The sequence below is a fragment of the Pteronotus mesoamericanus genome, unplaced genomic scaffold (genome assembly GCF_021234165.1).
Source record: "Pteronotus mesoamericanus isolate MK-2021 breed Mesoamerican mustached bat unplaced genomic scaffold, CSHL_Meso_final scaffold_85, whole genome shotgun sequence".
Taxonomy (NCBI): domain Eukaryota; kingdom Metazoa; phylum Chordata; class Mammalia; order Chiroptera; family Mormoopidae; genus Pteronotus; species Pteronotus mesoamericanus.
Genome location: NW_026555329.1, coordinates 61,965,256 through 61,977,319, shown reverse-complemented (window position 1 = coordinate 61,977,319; position 12,064 = coordinate 61,965,256).

Below are 12,064 nucleotides of genomic sequence, written 5' to 3'. Positions count from 1 at the left end.
AATCTATAAAGTAATTCAGATAACACATAGTAGGTATTCAATAAATATTTGCCTAATGAAAAAATAAACAAATATTTAAACAGAAAGAACATGGAGGAAACATCACTTAGCAAAGTACAAATGAAAAGCTGGGACTATGAGTTAAGAAACCATGACAAAAGGAAAAGTAAGAAAGTATGGTTTTCACCCTGGCTGGTGTGGCTCAGTGGATTGAGTGCCATCCTGTGAACCAAAGGGTTGCCGGTTCGATTCCCAGTCAGGGCACATGCTTGGGTTGCAGGCGAGGTCCCCAGTAGGTGGCATGCAAGAGGCAACCACACATTGATGTTTCTCTCTCTCTCTTTCTTCCTCCCTTCCCCTCTCTCTAAAAATAAATAAATAAAATCTTTAAGAAAAAGAAAGTATGGTTTATGTTGTAATAGTGTTCAGACCATAAAATTAGCAGTCTAGCATTAATCAAATGATGTATACATCTATGGCCATATCTGTGGTATATGTTCTAGGCAAATTATAACATCTGGGTGCTACAGTTCAATCTTCACACTTTTCTGTCTCAAAGTTATCAAGTCCAGGTATCCTAAAGCCACTTTAGTACTTCTGCTCATTTTCTTCTTTCCCTCCTTCACTTCATTCTTGCACTTAAAACCTATAGGCCAGATTCTGTGCTAAATCCCAAGGACATAACAGTTTATGAATGGGATACAATTCAGTCCCTTTTGGAGTTCACAGTTAACAGCTGTTAAACATTATTTCCTCCATCAACTATCTAGCAAAAATGTGAGAAGTGCCGAGAAAGGAAAAGTGCTCTTGAGAATAGGTGATAAGGTAACCTGACCTAGTGGTAAAGTCAGAGCAAGCTTCCTTGAGGAAGTGCTAGGAAAAGATTAGAGGTGGCAGTGGATGAGCCAGGTAGAGGGAAGCACTGTACTGAGGCTCTGTGTTAAGACAGAACAGAGCAAGTGCTGAAGTCAGGAAGGCCAGGGCAGGCCGGCATGCAAAAAGCCAAGGTAAGCACGGAGTAGTGTAGTATGAGACCAGAATTTGAATGAAAAAAATTCCTGTTCATCTTCAATGGATTTCTGTTATGTGTATGAATAAATTCAAGTTATCAATGTTATACTGACCTTCTGTGATTCACAGGAGACCACTCATTGTTATTAGAAAACTGACTTCTTATATATTTAAATGTAACAGTCATAATTTTCAGTCTTGAATTTTCGTTCTATTTCACTGAATGTGCTTCTATACTTGTACCTCAAATATTGCGATCTGAAATGGGAAAACAATGCATTGATTGAAAAGATTGTTTTGATGTAAGTAGAAGATAATTATTTACTCTCATAATTATAAGATCTTTCAATTCCTAGAACTCTGGTGCTAAATCAATTTTCCATTGCATTCTGTAAATTTGTAGAGGATTAGATCTTTCAGTTTAAGTACTCAAAATTTGAAAATTGATCAAAAAATAGTATTGTTTAATCAGTCTTGAAGTGATCATTCTCTTTTACTAGTAATACTTTAATCAATCACATGGCTGTTAAATGACATTTATGTTTCCTATTAGTCCATTGTTGTCAATTCTACAAACTGGATTCAATATTTTTTCTTGCATTTTTGACAAATAAATAATTCATAAGTTATGCATTCTATGAAACCCATAGAAATCTGAACTGAATGCTTTGCTATAAGAAGAGGTATGTAATAGATTTGATTCATACATTTTATATAAACTAAATTTAAATATAACCATAGACATTTAAAATTTTTATATTTAATCATAATTTATTTTCTTAAGTTTTAAGAGAAAAGGTCTCTTCTAATTTTATTCCTCATATTTGTATTGATATTATATTTAGAAATTTAGGGTGACTAGGATTTTTTATCTCTAATCAGATGTTTTGAACTTGATAAAACCTGAAAGTTTGCCTCAGACAGAAATTGAAAATTTAAGGGAATAGTGTCTCTGGAGAGGAAGAAAGAGAACATTTGGAACATCTACATGAGATCGTGGTGGTTGTGAGGGAAGCTTTCAAAAGAGTTCGTAAAATGCCAATCTCATTTTTTTTATAGCCTCTAGTGAGTTTTATTTCTGAGGACCTTGTTTCTAATTCTGTTTATCCAGAAAGTGGGCTCGGATCACCCAGGCTTTTGAGGGAGTGGAGCCGTGAGCTAACAGGAAGCCTGTTGCTAATGAGCAAGTTATGCTGGAATGTACAATAATGCGCTTTAGTCCTTCTAAAAATGCACCCATGCTTTTGTTTAAAAATATGTTTTAAATATGTAGACATATTTCTATCACATTACATTTCAAGTTAAAAATCTAAGGAACTTGAAGAAAGTTCATATAGATGCATATGTCCTTCTGTGAGTTGCCAGTGTGTGAACAGGAAGAATACCCGGAATCTCGCTTCAGTCCCTGAAAGTCGTGTGGTTCCAGGTTTCTTTCATTTTGAAACTATGCTCTTGCACCATAGAGTTAGGCCAATGTGGGCAGAGTTGAGTTCCATTATGTTTTAATCTTTCTTTCACTGACTGCTCCTGGAAAGAAGACCTTTTGTTTGTTTGTTTGTTTATTTCTCTGTGTTTGATTAGCCTTAGTGACTTGGCATTAGGGCAGCATTCTCTCCTGATTTACTCTCATTTGAATTCCAAATTGATTTAACAAACGCCACATTAACAGGTTTGCATTATTCTATGGGCATAATGCAGTGATTGTTGGAGAAGTGTGGCTTCAAAGTCCACCCAGGGTGTCAGTGGTAAATGGGTCTTTTGTTGGCTTTGGGGGGTTGGATTATTTTTCTTTGTCTTGCTGATTTTGAGATTGTTGGACAGAAATTTAACTTTTTCTTTTTTTCATTTGGCAAGAGATTAAAAAATCTCAATAATGTTTCTTGAAAAGGCTTCATTGATTCCATAGAACCTTGTTTCTGAATTAACTTTTATCTCCTGGAAACCTTGGGGCAGGACAAGCCAGGCATTTACGTGGCATTTGAAACAATTAGAAAGTTCACTGGTTGGGACTGATCTTTGGTCACCAACTTTAAAAAGATTGGATGCTGTAATGCCAACTGATTGTGTGATTGTTTAGACCTCAGCCCTAAAGGAATTTAGCTGAAGAGCCTTTGTCTAGGGCAGGCCTGAGAGACCCAGCTGCATCAGTCCCTGGAATGAATGCCTTTGTGTAAATGGTCAGCCCCAGTCTGATATTTGATCAGCCCCTTATTTGTATCGCAACCTATTTCCACATCAGCAATGTGTGTATATAATGCTAGGCTTTGTAACTGGATGAGAAAATCTATGGGCGTTCAGAGGTTTCCCCTATACGGTCACCTTTGGATGATTAAGTCTAGTGGAAAGAAACCTTACATGAACATTTAAAAACATGATGACTGATTAGTGCCAAGCTGAGTTAGGACAGTGACTTTGTTTCCAATGTTGCAATTCCTCGTTGCCAAAGTGAACTATCTGATTTGGCTGCTTTGATTGATCAAATTAACTAGAATTAACTTTACTTCATTTCCTACAGACCCAAGGGCTATGTCATGAGGCTTCTGCCACTGAAAAAAAGAGAGAAAATATTTTTCTTGTTAGAGCCTGTTGAAAAGTAAAGAAATTCATGCAAAGCCAGCTACACATACACTCACACACACAAACGCACACACACACACTTCCAATGACACGGAAGTGGTAAGTTACGCTGCTGCTGCTTTTTCATATTTTCTGATCTAGCAGCAGGAAATGCAGTTAGACCTTCGATGTCTTTTCTGTTTTGAATCATAATATCAGAAAGTCACAATTAATCCTTATATCATCAGGCACTGGGAACAATGTTTCTCAGCAGAAATACAATTGGCCTGGCCTTTGGGACAAGACAGTTCTGTGTTATTCTTTGTTGTGTGTGATTTTTCCTGATGTTGCAGCACGTTTACTCTACCTTCTGCCAGGACCCAGATAGCAGCAGCCTCTCCTTGCGCTGGTGGTAAGAGAAAGCTCCTTCCTTTTTACCCCCACCCACCATATTTCTGAATCTTCCTGGGAGGCAGGTCAAGCAGGTTGACAACCACAGTGAGACACTAAGGTTATTGAAATAGTTTGAAAAGTACAGAGGCATGGACACTAATCATAGTTAATCATGTTTTACAAAATTTAGAATATGAAAAGAAACATTCAACTCTAAAATTAGAGCATACATGTAGACGACTCCTGACTTTTAAAAGACTATTAAAGGAGAGTTTTGAAGTTTTTAATTAGTTATTAAATTATTATACATGCTTTTCCATAGAAATTGTTAGGCTATATCTCCAAGATTTCTTTATAAGGTTGTAGATTTTTTGAATGGAAAGGCCAAAGGCTTGGTGAGGTGCGGGAGGGCCGTCAAGCCAGAGGCCCTACTGAGCTGTATGTGCCAAGGTGTAAAATTTGTGTTTGGCCTTGAATTCTTTCAGTATAACCCAAGGACAATACGACTGCAGCTGACAAACCCACTGACTGAGATGCAATAAGAATGTCAATTAATTTGTATATTTTGGGGTATGTAAGCATATGCTCATATCCTCTATCCACGGTGTTGTATCTTGACATCAAAGAACCTGAGGATTTGCATTAGTAATCACACGGTTGCTTGGTGAGGGAAGGGATATGACAGGTCTAGAGGGCTAGTTCATTTAGGCCCTGGAGATGCCTGGGTGAATGTCCTTTCACGGCAGAAGTGCCAATATCCCTGATTCTGAGTCTCCTTTGCCAGTGGTACTTGAGCTGTAAGAATTGACTTCCATATACCTCTGTTAATTTTACTGATTAAACTGAATGCTGTCTCTAACCAAGTTCACTGTTTCCACATGCCTAGGGAACGATCTGTTGAGCCTTGTTGGGGTTGACATGAATTTTACCTTGAGAGAGAAATAGTCTTCCTCATATCTCAGAATTACTCCAGAGGAACCTCAGAGTCATCTCATATACTGAGATACTTATTAAATAGATAAAATAACATCAATTACAACAAGTATTTAGATAGCCTTTATTGTATGCCAAAAATAAAATATATAAAAAGTTGCAAAAGTTCTTAATTAATATACATTTAAAGAAATATTGAAAGATCTCAGTGAACTAGGGATTATATAATAAACAGATTGCTGCAATATTTTTTATGAGTTTATGCTCCTAGATTGTACTCTCAGGGTGATAAGACATTGTACCCTCATAAACAGGCATAATTGCATCTTAGCCTCATTTTTCTTCTCCTGAGTCATTCTTTTCTCCATTAGGCACTGAGTAAGAAGTCTCCAAGCACTAAACATCACATCACTCACCTCACTTCAGAGAGGTCTTGTGACAAATGACAGCCTCCTCAGACATTAAAAATAAATTAAGAGAAGTTGTAAGATGTGGAAGAAAAATTAACCCCCGCCCCCCTTATAAAGAAAGGAAGAGATGTTACAATTCTGAGTAACATTTGACCTAAAGAGATCACAGAGTCTAAAAAGGATTTGCCAGTTTTACATCCTTTCTGAGGTAAGTGACCACCCAGGTGCTCTTCTCCATTCAAGGACAGTGTGGTTAAGGCTGTGTGGATCGCTTCCCCCAGCTCACTGGTTCTTATCCCAGCTTTCTCTCCAGAATAATTCCTTAGGTTTCTTAACCCATGGCTCACCCAATTGGCTCATGGCATTTCTCTTGCCTAGATATGTTCAGAGGTGGGTCTAAATTTATGCAATTTTTTGAAACCCAGTGTACCAGTATCCTGTGGCTATTGTAATAAATCACCACAATTCTAGTGGCTTAACAATATGAATTTATTCTCTTACAGTTCCGTAGGCCAAACACTGACACCACTATGCTATGGATTTGCCTTTCTGAAGAATGGCAAGACTTTTTAAATCTCAGTTATCTCATAATAGCCGAATGGGGTACAGCAATAGAAGCTTTCTCCAACTGATTTCAGTCACAAGATAAATGTATTGAAAGATTAAGGGTGGCTCACATATGAAAATACAGGATTCACAGTAGCTCTGGGATCCAGATTAGGAACTAATATAAGCATCATGGCAATGAATCTGATCAAATCCCTGTGCTAGCACCACTCTGCCCAAGATTCAGGTCTTCAGTAGAGTTTGATTAGCCTCAGTTGGGTCATATGTCCACCCTGTGGCTTACAGTGGAGTACTGCGGTTGATGGTCCTGCAAAGATTGCGTAATAGGACTTGGAGGGTGGTATGTAATTCTCTCAAAAGAATTATGGATTTTTTTAACCAAGAAAAGGCAGAGAGGACACTGGCCAGCTACAAGAACAGATGCTCGCTATGCTGTGTTCTAGGGTTTTTGGGGAAATTAAATGTAGTAAGAGATTGGAAATGGGTGGGACATAGTATTCCAAAAATAATAGTTATTGTTAAAATCCTCACTTAAGTAAAACCTGAAGTCACTGCCTCAAACATCAAGCATGCAATTGGAGAAAAATCTATAACATTAATCAGGTTTTCTACCCAGGAGAAAGATTTGCCCTCAGGGAGGCTGATGCACATACTTCTGCACATTCAGAGTTGTCAGGCAGATAGCCTTCCAGATAAGCACTCAGAGTGTGGAAACACCAGTGACAGTTTCTTATTCCTTCCCAAGCCCATGCCTAGGCTAGGACAAGCTCCCCCACTGGGGAAGCTGGCAGTGACTAAAGCTTCAGAGCCAGTGTTCCTTTGGACACACATGAGCAGGATAGCAGTTGGCTCGCTGGATGATGCTCAAAGGCACATGAGGGTCTAATGGGGAGACTTAATCTCAAACACCTGCAGGTTCTAGTCACGGAGACAACAAGAATGATGTTTGGCGGCAATTTAGAGAGGACATGCTTGATCTAAGAGGGCACCTGCTACTCATTTCCAGCCAACGTAGTGAGGAGGGGGAAGGCAGGCCAAGTGTTGTCAGATTGCTTGGTTTTCATAGGAACTAGACATTCTGATTTTTAGGTAAAGTTAGTTAGGAATGAATTCACAGTGTATAAAAAATACTTTGTAATCTAACATTACACAGGCCAAAGAAAAAAACAAAAACAAACCCAAACAAACCCATTTCACAGTTATATTTGCCCCTTGGGTGGCTTGTTTGCCATTCCTGTTCAAAAAAAGCCACCCGCTCATAACTTCATTGCTAGTAAATAGGTTAACTTTTTCACAGTTGTTCGCTCCATGGGTTGCTGTGTTTTCTACTTTATTTCCCCACTCCTGCTGCCATTCATTGCTATTTATTTCAGTGTGAATTTAGCTATAGATGAGAAGCACTGGGGGTAAGCTGAGAGGAACACAGGGGAGATTTTTCTCGGGCAATGACTCCCTCTGCAGTACTCAGGACATAGACTATTGTGCTGAACGATGTGCAAAATGTAGGCTGATTAGGCAGCTGCACATGGTTCTTCGAAAGAGGAGAAAAACAGAATCTTCTCCCCATCCTCCCAAAACTCTTCACATGCTTAGTCCATAAACTACTTGTGGAGTCAGGAGTTGGGGGTAAGAGACACATTATTATGTCCGGGTTTTTCTTTAGTGACATTGCCTTTCTGCCTTCTTTGCTGGGTGTCTCTATGCAAAGCTATTCTGGGGGAAACGTCTGCTCTCTGAACAATTCGGCTGGAGTTTTACACAGTGGTTAACCCCAAAGGCTCCACTGCACTCTGGTTAGGTTTTCGCAAGCTGCAGGCTTTGGCCACTGGGCAATTTTCCTCCAGCAACTGGGCGTTCCCAAATGACAATGTACTATCTAAAACGCCCAAAGAAAAGTAGATATTTTTCAGCAGAGTTTTATGTTATGCTATAATGCTCAAAAACAACTAGCTTAATACTGGACACAGAGTAAATACTTCTCTGTTGATTTATAACAAGTGACTTTATATAAGGCAGAAATATAGGATCATTTCAATAGGGTGCTTTGAAAGATAGAAACATTTCAAATAAAAGACCTAACACTACAACTTCAAGAACTGGAGAAACAACAAATAAATCCCAGAGCAAGTAGAAGGAAGGAAATAGTCAAGATTAGAGCAGAACTGAAGGACATAGAGACAAAAAGAACAATTCAGAGTATCAACCAATCCAGGAGCTGGTTCTTTGAAAAGATAAATAAAATGGACAAGCCTTTAAGCAGACTCATCAAGAAAAAAAGGGAGAGGACCCTACTTAATAAGATCAGAAATGGAAGAGGAGAAATAACAACTGATACCACAGAAATACAAAAGATCAACAGAAACTACTATGAACAATTATATGCCAAGAAATTTGAAAATCTTGATGAAATGGACAAATCTTTAGAAAAGTATAATCTTCCAACACTGAAGGAGGAAGAAACAGAAAGCTTGAACAGACCGATAACAGCTGGGGAAATTGAAGCAGTCATCAAGAAACTCCCAGCACACAAAAGCCCAGGGCCAGACGGTTTCCCAGGAGAATTTTACAAAACATTGAAGGAAGAGCTAACCCCTGTCCTTCTCAGACTGTTCCAAAATCTCCAAGAGGAGGGAAGACTCCCACACTCTTTCTATGAGGCCAGCATCACCCTGATCCCAAAACCAGATAAAGACCCTACAAAGAAAGAAAACTACAGGCCAATTTCGCTGAGGAACAGAGATGCTAAAATCCTCAACAAAATATTGGCAAACCACATCCAGCAATACATTAAAAAGATTATCCACCACGATCAAGTGGGATTCATCCCAGGCATGCAGGGATGGTTCAATATATGCAAATCAGTAAACGTGATACATCACATAAATAAAAGACAAAAACTACATGTCATCTCGATAGATGCAGAAAAAGCATTCGATAAGGTACAGCACCCATTTATGATCAAAACACTCAGCAAAATGGGAATAAATGGGGCATTCCTCAACGTAATAAAGGCCATATATGAAAAACCTGCAGCCAATATCATACTTAACGGGCAAAAACTGAAAGCTTTCCCACTAAGATTGGGAACACGACAAGGATGTCCACTTTCACCACTTCTTTTCAACATCGTATTGGAAGTCCTAGCCACAGCGGTCAGACAAGAGAAAGAGATAAAAGGCATCCAAATAGGAAAGGAGGAAGTGAAGCTATCATTGTTTGCAGATGACATGATAGTGTACATAGAGAACCCTGTAGACTCTACCAAAAATCTCCTCAACCTAATAAGTGAATTTGGCAAAACAGCAGGATACAAAGTCAACAGTCAGAAATCAAAGGCATTTTTGTACACCAGCAATAAAATAGAAGAAGAAGAAATCAGAAAAAAATACCATTCAATATAGCAATAAGAAAAATAAAGTACCTAGGCATAAATTTAACCAAAGACGTAAAAGACCTGTACGCAGAAAACTATACAACATTGAAAAAAGAAATTAAGGAAGACACAAATAAATGGAAGCATATACCGTGCTCATGGATTGCCAGAATTAATATCATCAAAATGTCCATACTACCCAAAACAATTTATAGATTCAACGCAATCCCTATTAAGGTACCAATGACGTATTTCACAGAAATAGAACAGACATTTCAAAAATTTATATGGAACCATAAACGACCCCGAATAGCCTCAGCAATTTTGAGAAAGAAACAGAAAGTAGGAGGGATCACAATACCGGACATCAAACTCTACTACAAAGCCACTATACTCAAAACTATCTGGTACTGGCACAAGAACAGACCCATAGACCAGTGGAACAGAATAGAAAGCCCAGAAATAAGCCCAGGTCTCTATGGGCATCTAATATTTGACAAAGGGGGCAGAAGCATAAAATGGAGCAATAACAGCCTCTTCAACAAATGGTGTTGGGAGAGCTGGACGGCTACATGCAAAAAATTGAAATTGGATCATCAGCTGACACCATACACAAAAATAAACTCAAGATGGATAAAAGACTTAAATATAAGTCGCAACACCATCAAAGTCCTAGAGGAGAACATTGGCAGGAAACTCTCAAATACCCCACGCAGCAATTTTTTCACTGATATGTCTCCTAAAGCAAAGGACATAAAGGAAAGAATAAACAAGTGGGACCTCATCAAAATAAGGAGCTTCTGCATGGCTAAAGAAAACATCAGCAAAATGAAAAGGGAGCCAACCGTATGGGAAAATATATTCGCTAATGATACATCAGATAGAGGTTTGATCTCCAAGATATATAAAGAACTCACTGGACTCCACTCCAAGAAGACAAACGATCCAATCCAAAAATGGGCAAAGGACCTGGGCAGATGCTTTTCCAAGGAGGAGATACAGAGGGCCCAGAGGCATTTGCAAGGATGCTCAGCATCACTAGCCATCAGAGAAATGCAGATCACAACCACCATGAGGTACCACCTCACACCAGTCAGAATGGCTATCATAAACAGATCAACAAACAACAGGTGCTGGCGAGGTTGTGGAGAAAAGGGAACCCTAGCCCACTGTTGGTGGGAATGCAGACTGGTGCAGCCATTGTGGAAAACAGTGTGGAATTTCCTCAAAAAGCTGAAAATGGAACTGTCTTTTGATCCAGTGATTCCCCTGCTGGGACTATACCCTAAGAACACCAAAATGCCAATACAAAAGAACCTATGCACCCCAATGTTCATAGCAGCACAATTTACAATAGCCAAGTGTTGGAAGCAACCTAAATGCCCATCAGTAGATGATTGGATCAAAAAGTGATGGTACACATACACAATGGAATACTACGCAGCAGGAAGAAAAAAAGAACTACTAAACTTTGCAACAGCATGAATGGAACTGGAGAGCATCATGCTAAGCGAAATAAGCCAGGGGGCAAAAGACAAATACCATATGATCTCACCTATAAGTGGAACCTAACCAACAATACAAAGATGCAAGGAAAATAAGACCAGCAACACTGAAAGGAAAAGAAATCAACAGAGACAAGAGGGAAAGAGGGAGGAGGGGTGGGGAAAAGGAAGGGAAGGGGAAAGTCAAGGAAATGTAGCAAGGACTCATGGACCAAACCAAAGGGGAAGAGCCGAGGGAGGGAAGAAGGGAGGGGGCAAGGGAAAGTGGTGGTGGGGAGGCAGAAACAAATGTATTTGAAAAAATAAATTAAAATAAAATTTAAAAAAAGAATAAAAAAAACAATAGGGTGCTTTGAAAATTCCTCAAACTATTTACCAGTAACTATCTCTTTTTATTAATAAAATCCTTAAAATTTACATCATTCATCACTCACTTGGACTTTCTCCTGAAGATAACATGTCATTATTACCAAGAAGAGTATGCATTTTTTAGTCTATTAATTACCATTACTGTGAACTATAAAATAATTACAAAATAATATGTAAAATTAAAAAAGGATACCAGCCCCGGCTGGTGTGGCTCTATCAGTTGGAGCATGATCTCATGAACCAAAAGTTTGCAGGTTCAATTCCAGGTCAGGGTACAGACCTAGGTTGCAGGTTTGATCTCTGGTCAGATCAGGTTCAGAAGGCAACCAATTAATCTCTCTCTCTCCCCCCTCTCCCTCCCTCCCTCTCTCTTTTCCTCCTTCCTTTCCTCTCTCTCTAAAAGCAATGTACACATGTCCTTGGGTGAGGATTTGAAAAAAAAAGGTACCAAAGTAACCCATTCTGGACAATGGATGCCTGAAGCATGAGAAGGTCCCCAGGACTCTAGGAAGTAGGCATAGCTCACGAGGAAGCAAAGAAAGGCTGGTGAGCAATTACATCAGAGAACCCTTGTCTTCTCTTAAAATTTGGTCAAGAGTTTTGGTCTTAGCATAGTTTCCAGTGGATCTTGAAGCTTTTGGAAATTCACCAAGATCCAGGTTACATCTCTAGCTATTTCTGGGAGAACAGTCTGAAACCTGTGGAGAAGGTGAGAATGAAAGAGTAGTAAAATTTTTAGTGTCCTCTAGTTTGCAATCAGTGTATGATGGAAACTTGAGGTTTATAGCCTCTCTCACTGTTATTACCTTCAGTAAACTCCGGATGCGAAGAAGGCAAAGGGTGAAGTGTACTTCTGACTTTAAGTGGTTTTCTTGAGTGTTTTTAATTTAATAGAGTATCTAAAGAACATTTTGATAAACATTAGTAGGAAGTGTATTGCAGCCACA